Genomic DNA, 20,768 nt, shown 5'->3' on the forward strand with positions numbered 1-20,768 from the left:
TTTTAAAAGCAATTTATGGAACATTTATTTTTAAAGGAAGAAAATAAAAAAGAGCCTGTTTAAATAAGACAATGCCTCTTCTACCCGTCATCCACAAATCTCACCTTTTAAAACGTTCGTGCCCGACGGGTCCACAAACGCGATCATAATGTCTTTCTAAATGATCTCTGTAAATCTTATCTTCATCAAATAAATAAAACCATCAATAAATCCTTTTTGGACTTTCTTTTAATAAGCCAAAACGAACTTTCTCCTCCTTTATAGCTTTTTATATGGCATGCTGTCTATTTGATTTTATATTTGACGTAGCTCTTAATGCAGTAAATAGAAGCTGGGAGATAAATGTCTCATACTTTGAAATATGAGCGTGACTTTAATAGTTCTTACTTCCATTCTATTTGGATCTTCTTTCATCTCATCTTTTCATAGAAAATACTCATCTGGGAATTTTATCTTGGAATCGATCTTTATTTTGAGATTTAAGTTGACAATAGATATAACAAAGAAGTGTTTGACCAACAGCTTCGAACTAAACATGCGCGCATATATGAGGGTTATGGAAAAGGATTTCGAAAAAGAATCCCTATCTCAAAATTCCAAAGCTATTGAATTTTTCGTTAAAAGCAATCTCGTTATAAAACATACATAAAGAAGTTTTTTTTAATGTAATGTTACAGGCAAAGAAAAAGAAAAGCAAGATAATTCTTAACAACAAGTTTTGTCATTGAGATAACATTAGAAATCAATTACTTTATTTCGTTAATAAGAAACAGAGATTATGGAGAAGAAAGCAATAAACTATTTCTTATTGTTCATGGTTGATTTTCCAATGCATATGTTTATATTGGCCTATTGTGACAAAAGTACCAGATTGAAAATACGTTATTCGTAAGTCTGATTTACAATGGACAATTGAAAGTGATACATTTAAGAACACAAATTTTAATAAGACAAAATTGAATATAACGGCTAATGACTTACGAGGATCAATTAGAAACTCTTCCACTAGATCTTATTGCTCAAGCATATTTTTTTCAGACAGCTGAAATGACAGAAAAAAAAATATGTTGAACTGTGTATTGAACGTTCTACATTAAATGACAACTATGATATGAAGTCAATTAATAATATTTACTAATTTTAAAGCATTTTCAAGGTTTAAATATTTCCTTTTTGTGCAACATGCTGTTCAATGGAATTACAAATTTTCCTTTTTTTGACATCACCCCAATAATCGCGAATAGAATGAGTATAATTTAAATGAAGTTATAACTTCTATAATAATTTAGATGAAATAAAAAAAAATATTTTTTTAATGAAATTTTATGAATAAAATATAGTTTTCTAGAAAAAAAAGGTTTTTGAAGGCAGTTGGAAACAAGCCTTAAAATAAAATCTAAGGCAATGGGCTGTGCAATTTTATCATTCCAAACATAACCTCTTCCAATCAGTTCGAAATTGCAATAAGTTATCAGAATAAGTATTCCAATTATTCCACAGTGCTTAAAATATTTAATATCGTTCCTGAGTAACTAGGAACATAACTTTAACCAATACTTATTCATTAATAAAATATTATTCGTTGAGATCTCCAGAACATGATTATAGATTTAAAGAAATTATAGGATTATTTTCCCTCTCATTACTCTAATAATGTCTATTTTTTATATTTTAAAATAAATCGTAAACAAAGTTTTCATTATAAAATTGTCTAAAAATGTTCGTTAATAATGCGTAAATAACTAAATCAAAATCAACTGCTAAAATAAACCTTAGTTAAAATATTATTAAGGAATTAAAAATAAATGAATAAAAAGTAAATAGTTATGAATGTCTACTACAAGGGACCCATATCAATTATATGTCAATATTATTAAAACAACATTTCATTTTAAGCTAAATTATTTTTCAATTTTCGAATTGAAACACTTATAACACCTCATACGATAATTGTAGAAATAAGTTTTTTTTTTTTTTTTTGAGTGACATTTTTTTAATATTTCGATATACTTCTAAAAATATGCATAAACGAGGGAAAAAATACGCATAAATAAATATACTTAAACAAGGAAAAAAATACTCATAAATAATCTCAGCTCATCCTTGACATTTCAGCTTTTTTCCCTTCAAATTTTGATCTTTTTAAATGTCATTAACTTGCTGACAAACTGTCTCGGATATTCAAAAAAATAATAAAAAAGACTCTTAAAGTGCCTTTATTAAGTGGAGAAGAATGTATATCACTTAAAATTATTAATCGCAGATGCCGCCTTGAGTTACTTTCTGAACTTTTAATTCACTATTTTTATTTTTTTCTTCTGTGATTTGGCATTGCTAATTTTCTATGTCGATAAGAATGTATCAGTGGGATGAGTCAAAGACTTATGTGATATATCATTAAATATCGATTTTCAGATATATGGTATTAATAGAGATTATGTTCTGCATCACTTATTGAAAAATTTATTTGATTCTTTTCTTCTTTCTTCAGTGGAGTCGCATTCTGCCAGATATTTATATCGTCTGCGTTCGTTAAAAACGGATATTCTTTAATGTGTTTTTTACATCTCATATATATTTTTGAGCAACACATATTATTTCTACGTTTACATCAGTTTAAAAAAAACTCTTTGAAATAATGTTAGTTATATTATACTAAGACAAAAAAACAATTCATGAAGTGTTATTATTTGAAATTTTTTGGCTGTTATCGTACTGTACATACGATAATCTCGAATGTATAAATAAAAGATTTCCAATCAGTTAATCCCAATCTTTAAAATGCTGAAAAGAAATAAAACCGTTTCAGAGACAAAAAGTCTCATACAAAATTGTTGAAATTTGAAAGAAAATATAGTTCAGCCGGTCAAGTAAAAAAATAGATTTGAATCCAAATTTAAATGCTTCCTAAATCAGATAATTTCGCACAGAAAATACAAAATGAACGTTGTTATATTCCCCAAATTTATGAGTGGACAAATCAAAGCTTTTATCAAAATTTTGGACATTTATTATTGGGATTTGAAAGTTAGTGATTTGAATTATATGAAACGAGAATAGAATAAGAAAATAGTTTATCTTTTTTTTTTTTTTTTCCCTATAATTCACTTCAAGAATTTCGAAATATGTTGAGACACTTCACTTATACAAAAGGTCAAATATAGTACTTCTATGTTTCATTAATTTAAAAATGGCAACAACTATGGTCACAACTTTTATGTTTAGGAATAGTAATAAGATTGATTACAGCGCCATCTGCCAGCAAGAATAGAGTGAAAGTCCCTATCTTGCACCATTTGCAAGATAGGGAAAAATGGCAAATAGAAAATTGTAGAACGCTTTTGTTTTAGCACGAAAATGTACCTTAAAGGGCAATAATGTTAAATCACGTAAAACACTTATTTATTACGTTACGATTTTCGAAACCACTGACGTAAAATCCTACGACAACAGGAGATTAGTTAGGAAAATAAATGCTGAAGAGATGGCGTACTTGTTACTACAGAATATCCCCGAACTTGCAATCTCTAGGATTCCCTATCAGTTGAAAGGAAAAGTAATACTACTCGTTACTACAGGCGGAAAATAAAATTATTTTCTGATAAATATTTGTACTGCTTTATTTTCAACGCTGTTCTAACGTAAAAATGTTAAAGATCGCAACGCAACCAAACATTCTAAGAACTTTCATTTTTGATATGCAAAAAAACTGGCCTGCATGCTGAGAAAAATAAGCACTGGTACAAAATTTAAACCTTCGAAAGGAAACAATTAATATCTTTTCTGTGATTTGCATATTTTATTAATATGCTTGCTTCATTTAGAAAATAATTCTGGAAATTTGTGAGATAATTAATTAACTAAGAATAGTTGACTATGTCTATATATGACTCGAGATAGAATCATTGCATAAAGAAAAATCATAAAAATGATTATATGACACATTGAGTCGAAATAATTTTTGTGGATGCCAGCCTGAAACATTATCACACAAAAATAATTTTGGTAATGTTTCAGATGTTTTCGATAAAAAGAGAATTTAGCTTCAATTTTTAATTAATTAAATATTTATAACTTTATTTTTTGATTCATTAAATTAAATTAGTACGAGGAGGAAATTTCTATGATCTTAGTAAATGTGTACAATATTCGATAACTTAAGATCTAACAGTCTATTTGTAAAGTCTTAATAGACATTCATTCACTACTATTAGGTATCATGTTTCCTCATAAGTCATGATAAGGAAAACATTATGACATCATTTAATTCTTACTTTGACCCAAATCTCTGCATTTTATTAGTTGCATGACAATCTAAGTTCGCATAAATTTTTATAGCTTAAAATTGCATTTTCAATAATGCACGATTATTTCTTTATAAACAAAGAAAGACAAAATTGCTTTCTGCATAACGTAAACATATATCTGAATACCACCTGAAATGTTGGAATAGGCACATTTGTTTTCCTTTCAAAGTAATAACATACCAATTCAATGTTTGTAGTTTATAGCGAAAGAAGGGCGAACGATGAATTATAAACTGCCTACGTCGTTGGGTAGATTTTGTTGTCACTGTCCTATCAATGACATTTGTGTTAAAAGGAATTTGATTTTGGAAATCTGAGTCTCTTTAATGTATTTGACATCTGGAAATGAAAGAGGCAACAAACAATAAAAGTGATAGATATAATATAAATCTGAGCGAGATTGTTTGGATTTAAAATGTGAATGATTTCGATTTCCATTTTGATCTTCAATACATTTTCGCTTTGAAATAAATCTCAGGAATTTGCATTATATTTTACAGGAAAATTTATCATATATAAAGAATTCTGTGGAAAGTTTTGAATTGCTAAAGAGAAAAAGTCACTTTTTTTTTACTTGAATACTAAACATGACAACTCTAAAACACTCAATTTCACAAAATTATATAATTTCAATTGAATTACGTATAAAAATACTAGTGATAACTCGTATTTCTATACGTACCAAGATTTCTAAGCATTCCAAAAATGTTTTTAATGGTCCCCTGTGTCACACGTATCACTTTCAATCGGTATTTAAACTCGATGAGCTTGCTATATTTTGAGCGAGCTATTGGTATTTAAACTATTTTGTAGAATCATCCCGCAATGTTAAGACAATATAATATTGATCCATCCCTGAACTTTTATTATGTTTCTGACAATATGCATACATAAAAAAGATGCTTGATTTATCTCCAAAGGAAAGTCTGAAATGATTAAATATTCTGGGACTGATTTTATTTCTTACTACTCTTTTGGGATTGAATCTTTGGATATTTTTTGTGACTTGGATTGGGGCTGAGTTAGCAAAGCAAGGCCATCCTCACTAACACGTGAAATTCCTCATTCAAGTATATGAGAACTTGAATGTTCCAATGAGGCTTCCTTCTTAAAAGTTAAAAATCAAGGAACTATCAGCCTATTGCAGAAAATTCATAACTAGAAGATATCAATGTATTCATCCAGACATAGTATTTTTACAGGCGAGAAACGATCCCTGCACTTCTATCTGTGAAAGTCTACAAAAAATTCACCTGTTTCAACTGTTTTGACTGAATGTGAATTTTCAGTACCCCAGAATCTCACACTATGTTGATTCTCATACTCTGATTAATAGATGCAGTTTCGTCGTTGAAAGTCAACTTGGAAGGCGAGATTATCATCCTTATTAGCTTCCAGCATTTTGATGCAAAATTATAGTCAACGGACATGCTCTTCCAGCCTTGTCGCAGGATCTCTGCTCGGTGCGTTTTTAAATCGTAACTGTGGGAAGCCATTTTATGACTACAATATATCTCACCTAAGGCTCAATATTCTGATTATTATCACGAGAAAAACTATACAGATCTTCATTTCGCGACAAGAAAAAATCAAAGACAACTCAGTCAGCATGTGCAGTAAACTGCTAGTCTTCAATACAGGTTTCTCAAAGACGCTTGCAACAGGCATGATAATTCTTCAATAAGCTATTGTGTTAATTGCTTTTTGCTAACCATTAAATATAGATGAGACGAACGTTTTCTTTCCAAATTGTTTCACACATGTTCAATGGATTAAAATAATGTTGATCAATATATTAAATATATGGTCTGATGGCATGTTGAAAGCACTTGGTAGGACATCATATCATCTTCATAAAAACTAATTTTGATCCGATAGTTTTTCGGAATGAGACATGGAGCATGATTACTTATTGTCAACTGTGTCTTAAAATATTTGCACATCCACTAAATACGTAGATGTCCTTTTTTTAAATAACTAGTCTCGAGAACTGCATATCAATTTAAAAGTTTTCCTCCAACTTTACGGTGAGAATTCTGAATCTAATCTGAATCCAGAGCTGTTATCCAGAATCATTTCGTTGTGTTCCATCTGTGATGAAGACGTGACAGCATTAAATAATTTTATGCAATTCAAGCGAATTTATACTCAAATTCCATTGAAGGAACATTTCTCTTGCTTCATAAGAGTGTATCTATGAATGAGATATCACGCTGTGAGGGAAAATATGACTATCTCACTATGCACGTCTCAGTATACCCATTTTACAACATTTCAGTTATTCTTCTTCACACAATTTAGATGGTTCCTTCTATAGAAATTAACTCAAGCATATACCGATATTTTTAATTTTATTTTTCAGTTTTAATTTGAACACCTTCAACCATTATGCACTTAAATCAGTAATTCAGATAAAGTATTCTAATTCAACTTGCATCATCCTTTTAAACAGTTTATATTAACACGAATTTCCTTCAAAACAAAAGTTACTTGTTGTATATTTTGATTCCATAAAATTTCTTTCTGTATTCTAAAATTATGATGACATACCGTTTAGCACGCTAGTATAAATTAAATTTTAATGGGTGATCTAAATTTAGGATTATGTTTATATAATAACCCTAATTTTTAAGAATAATCGTTATTCGAAAGTTATAACTACCAGTTTGCTATAGTTTTTAATCCTTTTTTGTTGAATATTTGCTAAACGTCTTATTGTCTTTCCTTAATTTTCTTTTTAAATTTGAAGTGCATATGAGTTCCTCTATTCGCATGCAATGGAATTGGAAGACATTATTAATATTTTCTACTTGTGTTAAAATCATTATAAATAACGCTACTTCTTAAGTATATCAGTTTTTAATGATAATAAAAATATTAAATTTATAATTGCTGACTAAGAGATGGGATTTTCGAAACTTTTAAACATAGATTTAATTGTAAAATCACTAAATATACCTAATTATAAGGCCTCAAAAAGGGAAGTCAGTAGATTTCAAATATAAAATACCATTGAATGTCTTTTAAATTAGGCTCATCTAGGCATTAATTAAAATTATTTGAGTACCTTTATGTTTGTTATTAGATTCTCAGGAAAGAATGCCGTTTAATACCATCAGAAATACATTCTAATCATTGATATTATTCATATTTCCAGTCTTTCACTGCTGTTTACCTCCCCGGATTTAATCTCAGTTGCTGTGAGAAAGCTTTGTGATAGCCCCAGATGGACTCATTTTCTTTCTACGCCTGCATTTTTAGGTTCTTAATGAGTCAGCTCCTCTTTTAAGGCTCAACGCAGTATGACGGGGAGCCAGAGAGGTATTTAATGCCTTCAAAGAGACACTAGAGAATAATTCTCATGTACTTTCTTTCAGCTTGGCACAGCTGAAAGGAAGGAAATGGTAGAGAAGGATTTCTAAAAATATATTATTCGCAACTCTGTTCAAACTGCTTTTAATATCAGTCATTTTTCCTTTTTTTAATTTTCAAAAAAAAAAAATGTTCAATAATTGCAACTTCAATTACAACTTTTTATTTTCATATATATATATATATATATATATATATATATATATATATATATATATATATATATATATATATATATATATATATATATATATATATATATATATATATATATATATGATCCAAAATAAAGTTTACAAGCAGCAGTATTTGAAAAGTAGAAATTGTGGATGGGAATATTGTTACCTAGGGTGGAGACAGATGGCGCAAGTTGTCTTAGACCGGTCATTCGAGCAGATAGTGTTGGTACTGAGACCTGAAACAGCGACAGTAACGGCAAAATGTGTACAGAAGTGGTATCGCACAGAGGTGTGAGCCGTGATACGATTTCTATGGGCCAAGAATGTGTCCCCATCGGACATTCACAGACAAATCTTTGAAGTGTACGGGGGCGAAGAAATTAGTAGACAACAGTTGGCGAAATGATGTTCTTTTGAAGCGGGCAGTGAGATTACTGGAAACGTTTAGGTGGGAAGTCTGGAGCCCCCCCCCCATACAGCCCCGATTTGGTTCCCAGTGACTGTTACATTTTCCCGGTATTGAAGAAACACTTAACCGAAACAAAGTTCATATCAGAGGGTGATGTTCAAAGGGGTGCCGAGAACTGACTCAATAGCCATGGACCTGATAGACCAAGATGGGCTAAGCAAATTGGTCCAGCGGTGTGATAAATGCCTCAACAGGCTTGGTGATTATGTAGAGAAGTGACTGCCACATATGTCTCTTATTTGCCATTTGTATCCTGTATCTATTACTAACAACATTTGGTTCAATATTTTTCCTTTTATGATCATTCCAAAGTTGTAATTTTAATTATAACAAAACTGTATATTAAATTAAAGTTTTAATGAGAAAATTAATGTTTTTAATTCTCTCAAAGTATTAATTAGTCGAATATAACTATCATTAATAAAATGTGACTAGTAATAAGATGAAGTAAAAATTCTTTCATTTCACACAAATCGGAACAATATTATGTCAATACCTCTTTTTTGCTGCATTTTATGTTTTAATAAGTATTGTGAAATTTTATTCAATTACTGTTCTAGTATAAGCAGATAAGAAAAATAAAGGAACACAAAAAATATTATTTTAGATCATGCAGTTTTATTCCTATCCTCTTAAGAAGTTTTGAGAAGTTGAACTATAGTTGATTACTTTCATAAAGATTTCATATAACAATTTTTGTCTAAAATTCACCATATATTCATATAAAGGTTGGTTAGAGCTAATAATATAAATTTTTATTGTAAGAAAAACAGCAAGTATTCTGAAGCAATAGCATATATAGATGTCTTAATATAAAAAGCTTCAAAAAAGATAATTTCAACAAATAAAAACTCAGTCATGTTGAAGAAAAAAAAATCACGCATTAAAATGCAAACGTGCTCGCTAAAGAATGTCAATACATATGTAAATAAACATTTCAGAAATTATTTCAGCTTATTTTTTTCGGTGTTTTTTTAAAAATATTTTTTTACTTAGTACAAGTTTTATAATCCAAACTCTTATAAATTCTACTTGAGGAGCCTTGTAATTCACATTTTCGTCGGAGCATTATCAAATGCTCAAAATCCACTACTTAATTTTGAAGACTAATGAAATAGAAACAATTGTTAATAAGCGTAAAAGAAATAATGTGACATTTGAACAATAGTTAATAAGAGCAAAATAAATAAATAAAATAAAGATATTTCGTTGTATTTTGACTTCAACAAGATGAGACTAAGTCGCATAAAGAAGAAATGTATGCAGTTAGGAAATGAAAAATGAAACCGAAATGGTTATTAACACATTTTAAAATATATTACATTGAAGCTCATGCAAAAAGTATATAATACCGCTATAAACTTATCAAGAGAAATAAAATCTTATTCAATGAGCTCAAACAAAAAACATTATCACAAAAATAAAAATGTATGTTGGAAACAAAATAGAAAAGGCGCATGACTTATATTTACAATTAAAGAATGAAAAGGGATCAATATTTTAACAAAAAAATGTAAGTGATAGAAATTAGGCTTTAATTAACTTTGAAAAATTCAAAAAAAATTCACATCAGGGAATTTACTAGAAATATAAAGATAATTTTCAGTATAAATATTTATATAGATAATGTATAAATATTTTTCTGCAACATACTTTTCTAAATCGGGTTGAAACATTTTAAGCGTTTCAACTCCAATCCCCCTCCCGGTTACATATTCATAAAAAAATTTTAATACTGCAAATTATCTTCCTAGGATCTACGAAACATGTGTGCCAAATTTCTTTCGAATATGTCAAGGGCGGGAAGAATTTCATAAACAAATTCTCAAGGGTCACTCTCAGGCAGGGATTCCAAACGAAGGATTTTTTCTGTAAGGGGTCTGACTTCTAGTCTAACAATATTGATCCCTCTTTTAATTTTGTTTCTATTTCTCTTTTTCATTTTTATTAACTTAATATTATTATTAATTAGGTTAGGTTCATCTGTGTTTTTGTAGTAACTGCATTTGCTCTCTCTAAATACAATGGTGCTTTTTTAGTTTAATTCAGAAATAGGTTTTAATTTGGAATTTCATAATGCCTATATTTTTTATTATATATATATATATATATATATATATATATATATATATATATATATATATATATATACACTGAGTGGTCAAATTATTAAGACTGCCTGAAAGTTTTATGCAAAATGAGCAAATGTGCTATTGTGTCACAGTGTTGCCGCTAGAGGGAGAAATAGCAATAAAAAGGTAATGCAAGGCAGGTGAACCATCAATGGCTCTTTGTTAAGCGCTGAGATATGGAAAAAAAAGTGTCTTAACTGAGTTTGAACGCGTGATGATCGTAGGCACTTGAAGCGTCGGAACCAGTATCAGCAAAACGGTTGTCATTGTGTAGTTTATGAGAGCAGCAGTTATTATTGGTACAGAGAGTGGACTATCAAGAAGAATACCGGGTCTCAACTTCAGGCATGTGGTCGTCATAGCTACTGAATGCTCGAACTGAAAGGAGACTTTCCAGAGTTGTCCACTCCAACAGAAGAGGCAACAGTACGTCAAATAGCAGGGAATTTTAATGAAGGAGCAACTGCGAATGTCTCTGAACGAACTGTGCGGCCCACATTGCAACGTATAGGCTATGGGAGCCGACGACCTTTTCGAAAGCCTCTACTGTCAGCCTTGAACAAGAGCTGACGTCTCAGCCTTGAACAAGAACAGACGTCTCCAGTTTGCAAAGTTGCATAAGGATTGGACAGAAGATGACTGGAAAAGGGTCATGTGGTCTGATGAATCGCATTTTCAACTACACCACGCAGTTGGCAGGGTTCGAATATGGCGAAAACAGCACGAAAGCATGGTCCCCAACTGCATTTCTACAACACTCCAAGATGATGGAGGCAATATTATGGTTTGGGGGATGTTTTCTTGACATTGAATAGGTCCATTGATTACTGTGGAATAACGTCTGAATGCCCAAGGATATTTAATTGTTCTCGCAGATCAAGAACATCTTCTTGTTGTGTACCTGCCAGGAGTGGATATTTTCAGCAAGACAATGAATGCTCCTTGTCATACAGCTGGTATTGTCGTCAGATGGTTCGTAGAACATGACGCTGACTTTACCTGCCTTCGTTGGCCCGCGCAATCACCAGATCTCAATCCAATTGAGAATATGTGGGATGAGATCGAATGGGGCATCAGACAGTTGGATCCAGTGTCATTCAATCTGAAGGAACTGGAAATTGCAATTCATCGGATGTGGGATCAAATTCCTCCTACCACGTACCGACATCTCACAGAATCTATGCCAAGAAGAATGCGAGCAGTATTAAGGGCTAAAGGTGATCCAACACTGTATTGAGGGGGTGATCATAATAATTTGGCCACTCAGTGTGTGTGTGTGTGTTATTTCTCATTCACTAAATGCTTATAAACATATATACTCTTTTTTATTGTGTTAATGTGTTTTATAGAATCATCTTTATTCTGTTTTTACATTCATAACAGATTGATTTTTGCGTCGTTAGAAGCAAAGGTATGCCAAATACGATTTCAACAGAGAATGCCGATCGCTAAATTTCCAAATTTCCATGATTTATTAGCTATTATTAATGTTAAGAGGCACTAGTATGCTGAAATGAATGAAAGTATTTCCTTTAATAATTCAGGAATCTGATAAGAAACAGAATTTTAGACATCTAAAAGTAATAAATCGGGGAGAAAGAATGTTGAAGCTATACGTAACTATTTAGAAATATGGGAGAGTTATTTTCTGCGGTCTCCAATCGCAAAGCACTACTTCCAAGCCAGTTTTTCATACTTATGACTGGACAGTAGATCATTATTTACTAGGAATGAGCTGTCCCCGGGCAAAAATGAAATTTCTGCCCCTACGCACAGGTCTCCGCCCCTCACCCTCCAAGTGATATTTACTACCTCGGAGGAGAATTCGACGCTCAGCTATTTATTTTTCTGAAAAGATATTGTGCAATGAAAGCAGCAGGTTTTATGTGCTTAAATTCAAAGGCATCTGTTTTATTTCTTTATGAAAAAATAATAATAATTGGAATTAAATTAAATCTTTGATATTTTCATGTGCCAGGGCTTTCATGGTTGATTTCTGTAAACACTTAATGGATATTAAATCTAAGGAAGTGACAATTTTCGTTGTAAAACTTTATCAATCGGTATCAATTGCATTCTTGAAAAATGAAAATTATGAATTTTTGGATTCAATTACTAATGAACATTTGGCAACTCTGATTTTTTTTGTCTTCCTTTGTCTGATTTTTTTGTCTGATTCCTTTGTAAAAGAATTTTACAAAGGAATTTTTATTGTAATGTCTTAAACTCTTAGATTAAAGCAAATAAAAATGCATTAAATTTAAGTAACTGATTTAAATATTTAATTTTTAAAATTTGCAAATAAATCTTTTTATACATTTTAAATATTAATGAGGTTAATCAACCAATCAAATGAAATAAATATTTAAAAAAGACGTTGTTGTTGTTGCTTATGGCACTTGTCATAGAGAAACTCATAGACAAAGTAAACGATTTTAAGCCGGTATTATATCGGCTCAGCATTTAGAAAGATATATTTCACAATTAAAGTGGATAAGTCATGTTGAAATTCGTTCTCAATCGAATGTATCATTTCCACTGCTCCAGAATAATGTGGACAGCTATATCAATAAGCGCAATATACGACCTTTCCTATTGTAACGATGACTCTGAAAGCCTTATATTTGGAATTTATTTCTAATTTACAGATTTACATGACCTTTCCTGTAGTCTAGTTAGGGACATCATGGCAGAGCATTTGATGGATGGGAGAATGTCGTATAAATTAAAACGTCCTCACTGTCCTGATATATAATCTATTGTTAATCGGTTGTTTCCTTTCCATTGGCTGGTGCAGATAACAGAACTCTACAAAAATTCTTGCCTCTATTTTGTCCCTTACGATTTGGATCCCCTAAATGGCAACACAAGACACTCAAATACAATTATGGTGCAACATAAGTGCATACCATCTCATATATGTAGGATTATTTTATAATGGGATGAACAAGTTCATATATTGGATGTGACATTACACAGTTATATGACATTCATACTTGTCCAAACTCATAAATCCTTGGAATTTTCCCTTGAACTATATTGCAATTATAGAAAGACGCAGAAACACTGGTTCATACTTTTCCTTCCGAATTAATACACTAGAAATGTTGGGTAAATTAATGTGTGAAAATGTGTACTTTAAGATATACGTGACGATCATTTTCATTAACTCTGGACTTTCAGGCATTACTATAAGTGTTCTTTTTTTCCCTTCAATTAAAATAACATGCTTTTTTTGTTTATTTTTGCGAATTTTAACGAAAATTAAGATACACAGAAATATTTTTCCTAATTATATTTCATGAAATATGAATGGAAAGTTATTTCACTTCAATTTCATAACCTTTGAACATTCAAGCATTAATATACGTGTTTTTTCCTTCATGTTTTCTTGAATTGAATTACGTATGCGTATCCTAATTACCAAAAATTATAATATGCAAAAATATTATTAATTATTATATTTGATGAAATCTGAGTGACCAATCTAAAACTGCCAATCTAAAACTAACCAATCTGAAACTGTCAATTTGAAACTAACCAATCTAAAACTGCACTTCCACTAAAGTATATATTAAGATCTACATACAATTCTTAAGATACTGAACTATTAACAAATAAAAAAAACACGAAAAATAAACAGTGCAGTTCTTCACATAAAATATTCTACAATAAATTCAAAAACTCTATAGAGTTTTAATGAATAATTTGCATGGCTATATGAGCAGGTTTCCGATTCTACATTTCGAGATTGAAGATAGTTTAATCACAGAGACCCAATTAGTTGCTTCCAGCCTGCAGCTCAAATGCCACCGCATTATCGTTATAGTCCTAAAATGACGCACATTTCTAACCAAATCTAGGCTCCGTTATATTCAGCATGAAGCAAGTGTTATAATTTGCTCTAGGAGATTGGAGAATGATTTGCGTTTCTCCGAATAAAGGATGTTTCAAATTTCGCCATTAGTGATAATAATGCTAGTAAATATTTGGTTAATCAAATCAATTGGTAATACTACAGGGCCGTTTTAATTTCTTAGAAAACAGTTGTATCCTTATTAGTAGTCCCTTTAACATAGGAATTTTATATTTTCATTAAATAATTTATAATTTTGAATCAAATGTAACCGGATTGTTGTTATATTATTTCATTTTTAGGATTCTGCTCATATTTAATTCATTTTATTATTATAAACTCAAAAATACTTATTATTGCTTTCATATGAAGCAAAGATTTGGTGGAAAAGATTATGTGGCTAGAAATCAGTTATCATGCAAAAATTATTCGTCTGAAAATTCGAAAAATGCATCTGAAATCTTAAATTTTAGATAAAATTTAAAATTTTAGATAGCTATTTCAGTTAAAATTATAATCTTTTACACATCATTTAAAGTCATTTCAAATATATTTTTGAATCGCTTCAAGCAAGGTTTTATTGAGTTCTATTTGAGCTATATCTTGGGGAAAATTTACACATAGTAAAAAATAATATTTTTTTCAAATATTGCGTATATTTACATAAACAATTATATCTATATAATATAAATTCATATTAAATCAATTTTAAAACGAATTTGTGATTATTTAACTTTGTAAACAAGCTAAAGAATATTTAGTTTCAATTTTCAATAACCGAATGCAACTTTTCAAAGAATATTTTATTCGATGCCAAAATTACGTATTCATACGAGCGCGCCAAATTTGAAATGATTTCCCATAAATTCTACATATCTAATGTTAAAATATTTGTTACATTACTTGAAATATTTTCATATGTAATAGAAGGAATTGTTTTATGTGATTATGTTTACAATTATTGGTTGTTTGAATATTATATTTTTCTCAATATTTATGTTTACCTTAATCATTTGACATCTCTTTAAGATGATTGGAAGCACAATAGGTGGCATTTTTTTTATAAATAAAAATAAAAATTTGTGACTAAATGATTGCAAATGTGTCATTAAAAAAAGGCACAAAGAAATAAAAAATATCGTCATATATGGATTGGAAACTTGAAAAACATGTCTGTGTAGTGTGTGTAAAAAACGTAAATGATAAATATGCGCTATTCATTTTAACTTCATCATAAATAGCTTATTTTGGAACTAAACCAATACTGAACTACTTTTGTTAGTTGAAAATCCCTTTAAATTATACATTAATATAAATAAGAAATAGTCTATAGATGTTAGTATAATGCATATTTGTGAATCACTATTTTCTTATGAAATGATTACTTTGTTTGATAATTTTCTAGACAATGGAATGAAACTTTTGACAATACATATTTCGATTAGCTAAAAACATGCAAATGGCATACTGAGAGGGGAAAAAATTAATTTTGTTGCCAAAAAATTCTATCATAACATATAAAGTTAAGTTAAATTATAAGTTTTGCTTTAATCGAAATATGTGAAGTTTTAAACAACGAAGTTGAAAACAAACAGACCTAAAACCTAATTTATCAAGCGAAATAAAATTTTAAAGTTCTACATTCACTATAGAAATACAGCCAATTTCAAATGACCACACGCTCTAGAATAATCTATCTAAAACGTTCTACGAATGCGATACAAATCTTTATAAGCTTTATCAATAGCTAGAGTTCTGTGAATCATGCAGTTGCATTTACTAAACACAACATTTAATGACCAGATTTCCTTCCCCAACTTAATACGAGCAATGACCAATGACGTTTTATTCAAGTGCAGCTTACCGTTAGGCTTGAACAAATCTAGAAGCTGAGTACATTCCGGAACTAAATGGTCATTCATTGAATCTTTCGCTCAAAGTCACAAGCTCCAGTCATTCGATTGTCGGAAGGAAATGTCATCTTTTGGGGAAATGTTTGCTCAATTATTTGAAATGAGTTTTGCCCAAACAACTTCTGAACAGAATATCCTGATTCTATCAGACATTTTATCAAACATTATTGGAACATTGCACTTTAGTTTCCATTTAAGAGCAGCAGAGAAATACCTGTCTGAATTTATTTAAATATTTTTTACGTAAGTTAATTGAATAAGTGTAAGTAATGTATATCATCTAATGTAGATCATAGATGTCTGTTCTGAAATTTCGGAAATCGCTGATTCAGTAGAGGTATTTAATAACAGAAGAATAAAATAATCCTCAATATGCTCAGACTTTATGCCTTGCAGGCACATATAAAAGTATAAAGTTAATTCTTCTAAAAGTATTCTTCTTTTAGTCCAAGGTGCATTCCTTTTATTCTGTATTTTACTATTAATCTAATATAATAAATGCATTAATAGTCAGTTTTAATATACGGTAATAAGATAATATTCTATTATTTATTTAATAGTTATTGCATGCGGAATATATTACTTTCTGCAATTTTCTTGTATTGTCTTTGCCTTATTCAATCTATTTTCTTTCGCTTTTTTTTTAATTCGTACACCATCTCAAATAGACATTAATGCATGGATACGATCGTATTAGGGAGCCATTTGATATTCACTGTCACCCGCATGATACGGAAATTTGTGGAAGGGGTACATGCTTTAAGCTATCCTGTCAGGAAGTATTTGCCCTTGTTATTCACATTTATGTTGTCAATACCAAAATAATCTTTGTATTTCTTCAAAACAACGACTGGAATCAGTTAATATAGATGCATCTGATTTTTACATTCTTTCATTTACAGTATGAAACGAACTCACATTCTGAAGAATTTTTCCTCTCTTTCCAATATCTACACTTAAGGAAAAAAGTTCTTTTCATACATTAATAACCTTTTTCATTGAGCATGCATGTCATTTAACTGACAAGATGATCGCATTATGCGAATAAAATTCTGTGATTTACAACCTGGGAAGTCTTCTGCGGTTCTTTCTTCTTGTATTTCGTCTTTTCAGAAGAAAGCAGGGGGTCAGCTCTGGACCAAAGAAAGTGGAATGACAGATGGGCCAAAGTGTTCCATTCCGAGTAACCCCTCATGCCTTTCCAGAGCACAGATTCTCCATCTATTTCAAAAGAAGGAATAAAAAAAGAGGTTTGGGGTAGAAGTTGGGAAAGAAAAGACTGATAGGCGGAAGAACCCTAAAGAAATATGACTAGTTTTATTTCATGGGTAAAAACTTATATGTTTTTCTATGTATGACACTGTATTTGAGGATTTATTTATTTGTTTGCAAACTATTTAGTTGGAGTTGGATTGCTAAAATAATCCTCAGAATTGGTTATGTAAAGATTTTGCTTATCCAAATAAGAATAAAAAGTTATTTTTCTAACTAATTTAAGTAATAAAAAGCTGTGATGCATATATATTGAGTTTATAATCAAATATTTGTAAAACCCTTTCAGTATCAAAAGTTTGATTAAAAAATGAACTTATAATTTGATATGTATTTTTTTACATTGCTTTGTTTCTGTTTTTATAAAAAAAATTATACATAGATACATTTAATCGATTTAGTGTTTAAACTACACAATTTGAAACTTTTTAGCCAATTACAGAATGCCATTCAGATTCATTATTGAAGTCCAAGGAACATTTACGCATGGAAATGGTCTAAGATTATGATTTCAACATACTTAAAATACAATAATGAAATTCCAAAGTATTTCAGTCTGTCCATTTAATTTCTTAAATAACGTAATTTAAATAAAATACTTTTAAAAACATTAATAAATAATTTATGATGCATTTCACAACCTGTGTTTATAAGCATATATTCAACAAAAACCCACATTTTTACAGTTTAATAACTTTTTTCACCAGCCAAATTCAACTCTTTTTATCCTTAAATTCCAAACCTACTATCGAAAATTATCTTTATGTTCTAAACCGCATTGCTTAAATATTTTTTATTTTTTATTTTTATCGTGTTTTATTAAATATTTTTTCATTTTGTTTTTCAGCCTTCTCTATCACCTTAAAAATGTATAAAAACCCAAAAAGGTATAAAAATAAATAATCCTTATCAGTCTTAGACATTCAATGTTTTTCCTCCATCTCTTGTTCTTTCTAAATGCCACTAACTTACTGACAAAATGTCTCGCAGATAAAATAAAAGTAAAGAAAATATAAAGTAAAAAAAAAGCCCTTAAGAAAGACTTTGTTTACAGGAAAATTATGTTTTTTCTTTACGATTATTGATAGCAAAAGCTGCCCGAGGCCTATTTTTTTAAAACTTTTAGAAAGCTATCACATTTTTTTATGTTTATATTTTGCAATTGAAAGTATTTACTTTTCAACGTTGATAAAAAAGCACTCGAATGATGATTAAAAGACGCATAATAACTAAATTTATCGATGCATTTATATACAATATCGATTTTTATATTTATAATCTCAACAGAAATGATGATCTACATTATTCATTTAGAATTTCATTCAGCATTTTTAGTCTTACCTGGACTTTATGAAGTCACTTTCGTCTTTTGAGTTTATGAAGTCATATACCATCCCTTGACTTTATTAAATTACATACAAAACGATAAGATATTTAAGTGAATTCCGTAGATTGAAAGGAAATATACTTCGATTTATTTATTTTTTTCCTATAAAAATTTTGTGATTTTTTAAAAAAACATTTTGAATTTTAGCACAAAAATTTATTTCATTCTTGGAGGAATTTTTAAAATATTCCTATTACAGTCATATTGTATCATGTTATTTAGGGCCAGCTGTTATAGATTGGAAAGGAGCAAAAAAGATTCAGATAAAAAAATAAGGATTTTTTTTTCATTGGATATTATTTGACTTAACAAAGGAACATTTAAAGATCAGACTAAGCTATAAAGTTAGGAAGCATTTTTTAAATTTTTTTATTATTACTTTAAAATCTCTTGTATGTTTAATTATATATTTTGAAATTAATCATAATGCAAACCAAAACTACAAAAAAAAACTATATTTATTGAAAATAAGCATTTGTCGACTTATAAGTGCCTAATAGGAAATATCCCGAGTAAAAAAAGGTGAACAAAGGAACATTGAAAGATTAGACTACGCTATGAAGTATTAAAGTAGGGCGAGTAATGCTTTAAAGTATAAAGCAAATTTCTGAGACATTTCCAACTTATTTGCTCCTCGCTTTTTTTTCTTTTTTCTGAAAGGGTATTATGCTAAAATTCTTTTTAAAAAATCAATTTTAATGTCCTGAATTTTTATCCTAATTATAATAGGCAGACTTTAATTTTGCACAAAGTAGAAAATTTGTGAACGAGATTTAATGATGATTTTTTGAAGGACTCACTATTTGAGAGCGAAGGCTTGACTATCTCTATCAATTGTTGTAATTTTTTTCTATGCAAAGAATCCAATCATCACTGATTATCAAATAGAATGTTTAGTTCCACATTTTTTTTAACGTTAAATATTTAAAAAATTTCCTAAATAATTATACATGTCAAAGCAAGCAGGGGAAGCAGTGAAATCATATAATTTTGAATTCAAAATTATTCACATTAAATATATGCATGGAATATTTGTTGTTAAGACGATTAAAAGTAATGGAATAAAATATGTAATGAGATAAATACGGAATAGTTATATAAGAAAAAAATGATGAATACAAAAAAAAAGATTTTATTTATTGTAATATTTAAATCAATTAAATCAATCAAATCAATATTGTAATATTTAAATCAATTAAATGTCTTAATAGCATGTATTAATAAAAATATTTTATAATAATCATACATTTAAAATCATTTAAATTTATGTGGAATACAGATACTTTTGCATTGAATAAGATTCCAATATTTATTACTGGTTAAATTGCAATTGGTAGGGAATGTGAGTGTCGTGGCTGGTTCGTGAGTGCTTTCAATAAATAGGCAAATAGAAAACTTAACAGATTTATTTCAGATTCGTTCGAGTTACTCTGCTCAGTAACTCCTTCTCCTCCACGAGCCAACACTCGAATGACATCACTCTTTTAATTACACTCGCGCTAGTGGTCTAGCGCCATCTATGAACGTTTATTTCCTAACGCTTCAAAATCCAATCACTACAGTGAGGTTTAAAAATTCAATAAACATGAATTTAAACAATAAGTAAAGAACATTTTATCATCCAAGCTAAATTCTCATAATCTGAATGCTTGATAACATTGATTCAAACATATACCGCAAACTTCACACAGCGACACTAATATGGAAGCATCAATTACGGAGAATGTGCGCTAAAAAGATTGAACGCAACTTTGGCTTGTGTAATAGTGTGTGTGTGTGTGTGTGTGTGTGTGTATGTGTGTGTGTGTGTGTGTGTGTGTGTGTGTGTGTGTGTGTATGTGTGTATGTGTGTGTGTGTGTGTGTGTGTGTGTGCATCGTTA

The sequence above is a fragment of the Argiope bruennichi genome, chromosome 1 (assembly GCF_947563725.1).
Source record: "Argiope bruennichi chromosome 1, qqArgBrue1.1, whole genome shotgun sequence".
Lineage (NCBI taxonomy): Eukaryota > Metazoa > Arthropoda > Arachnida > Araneae > Araneidae > Argiope > Argiope bruennichi.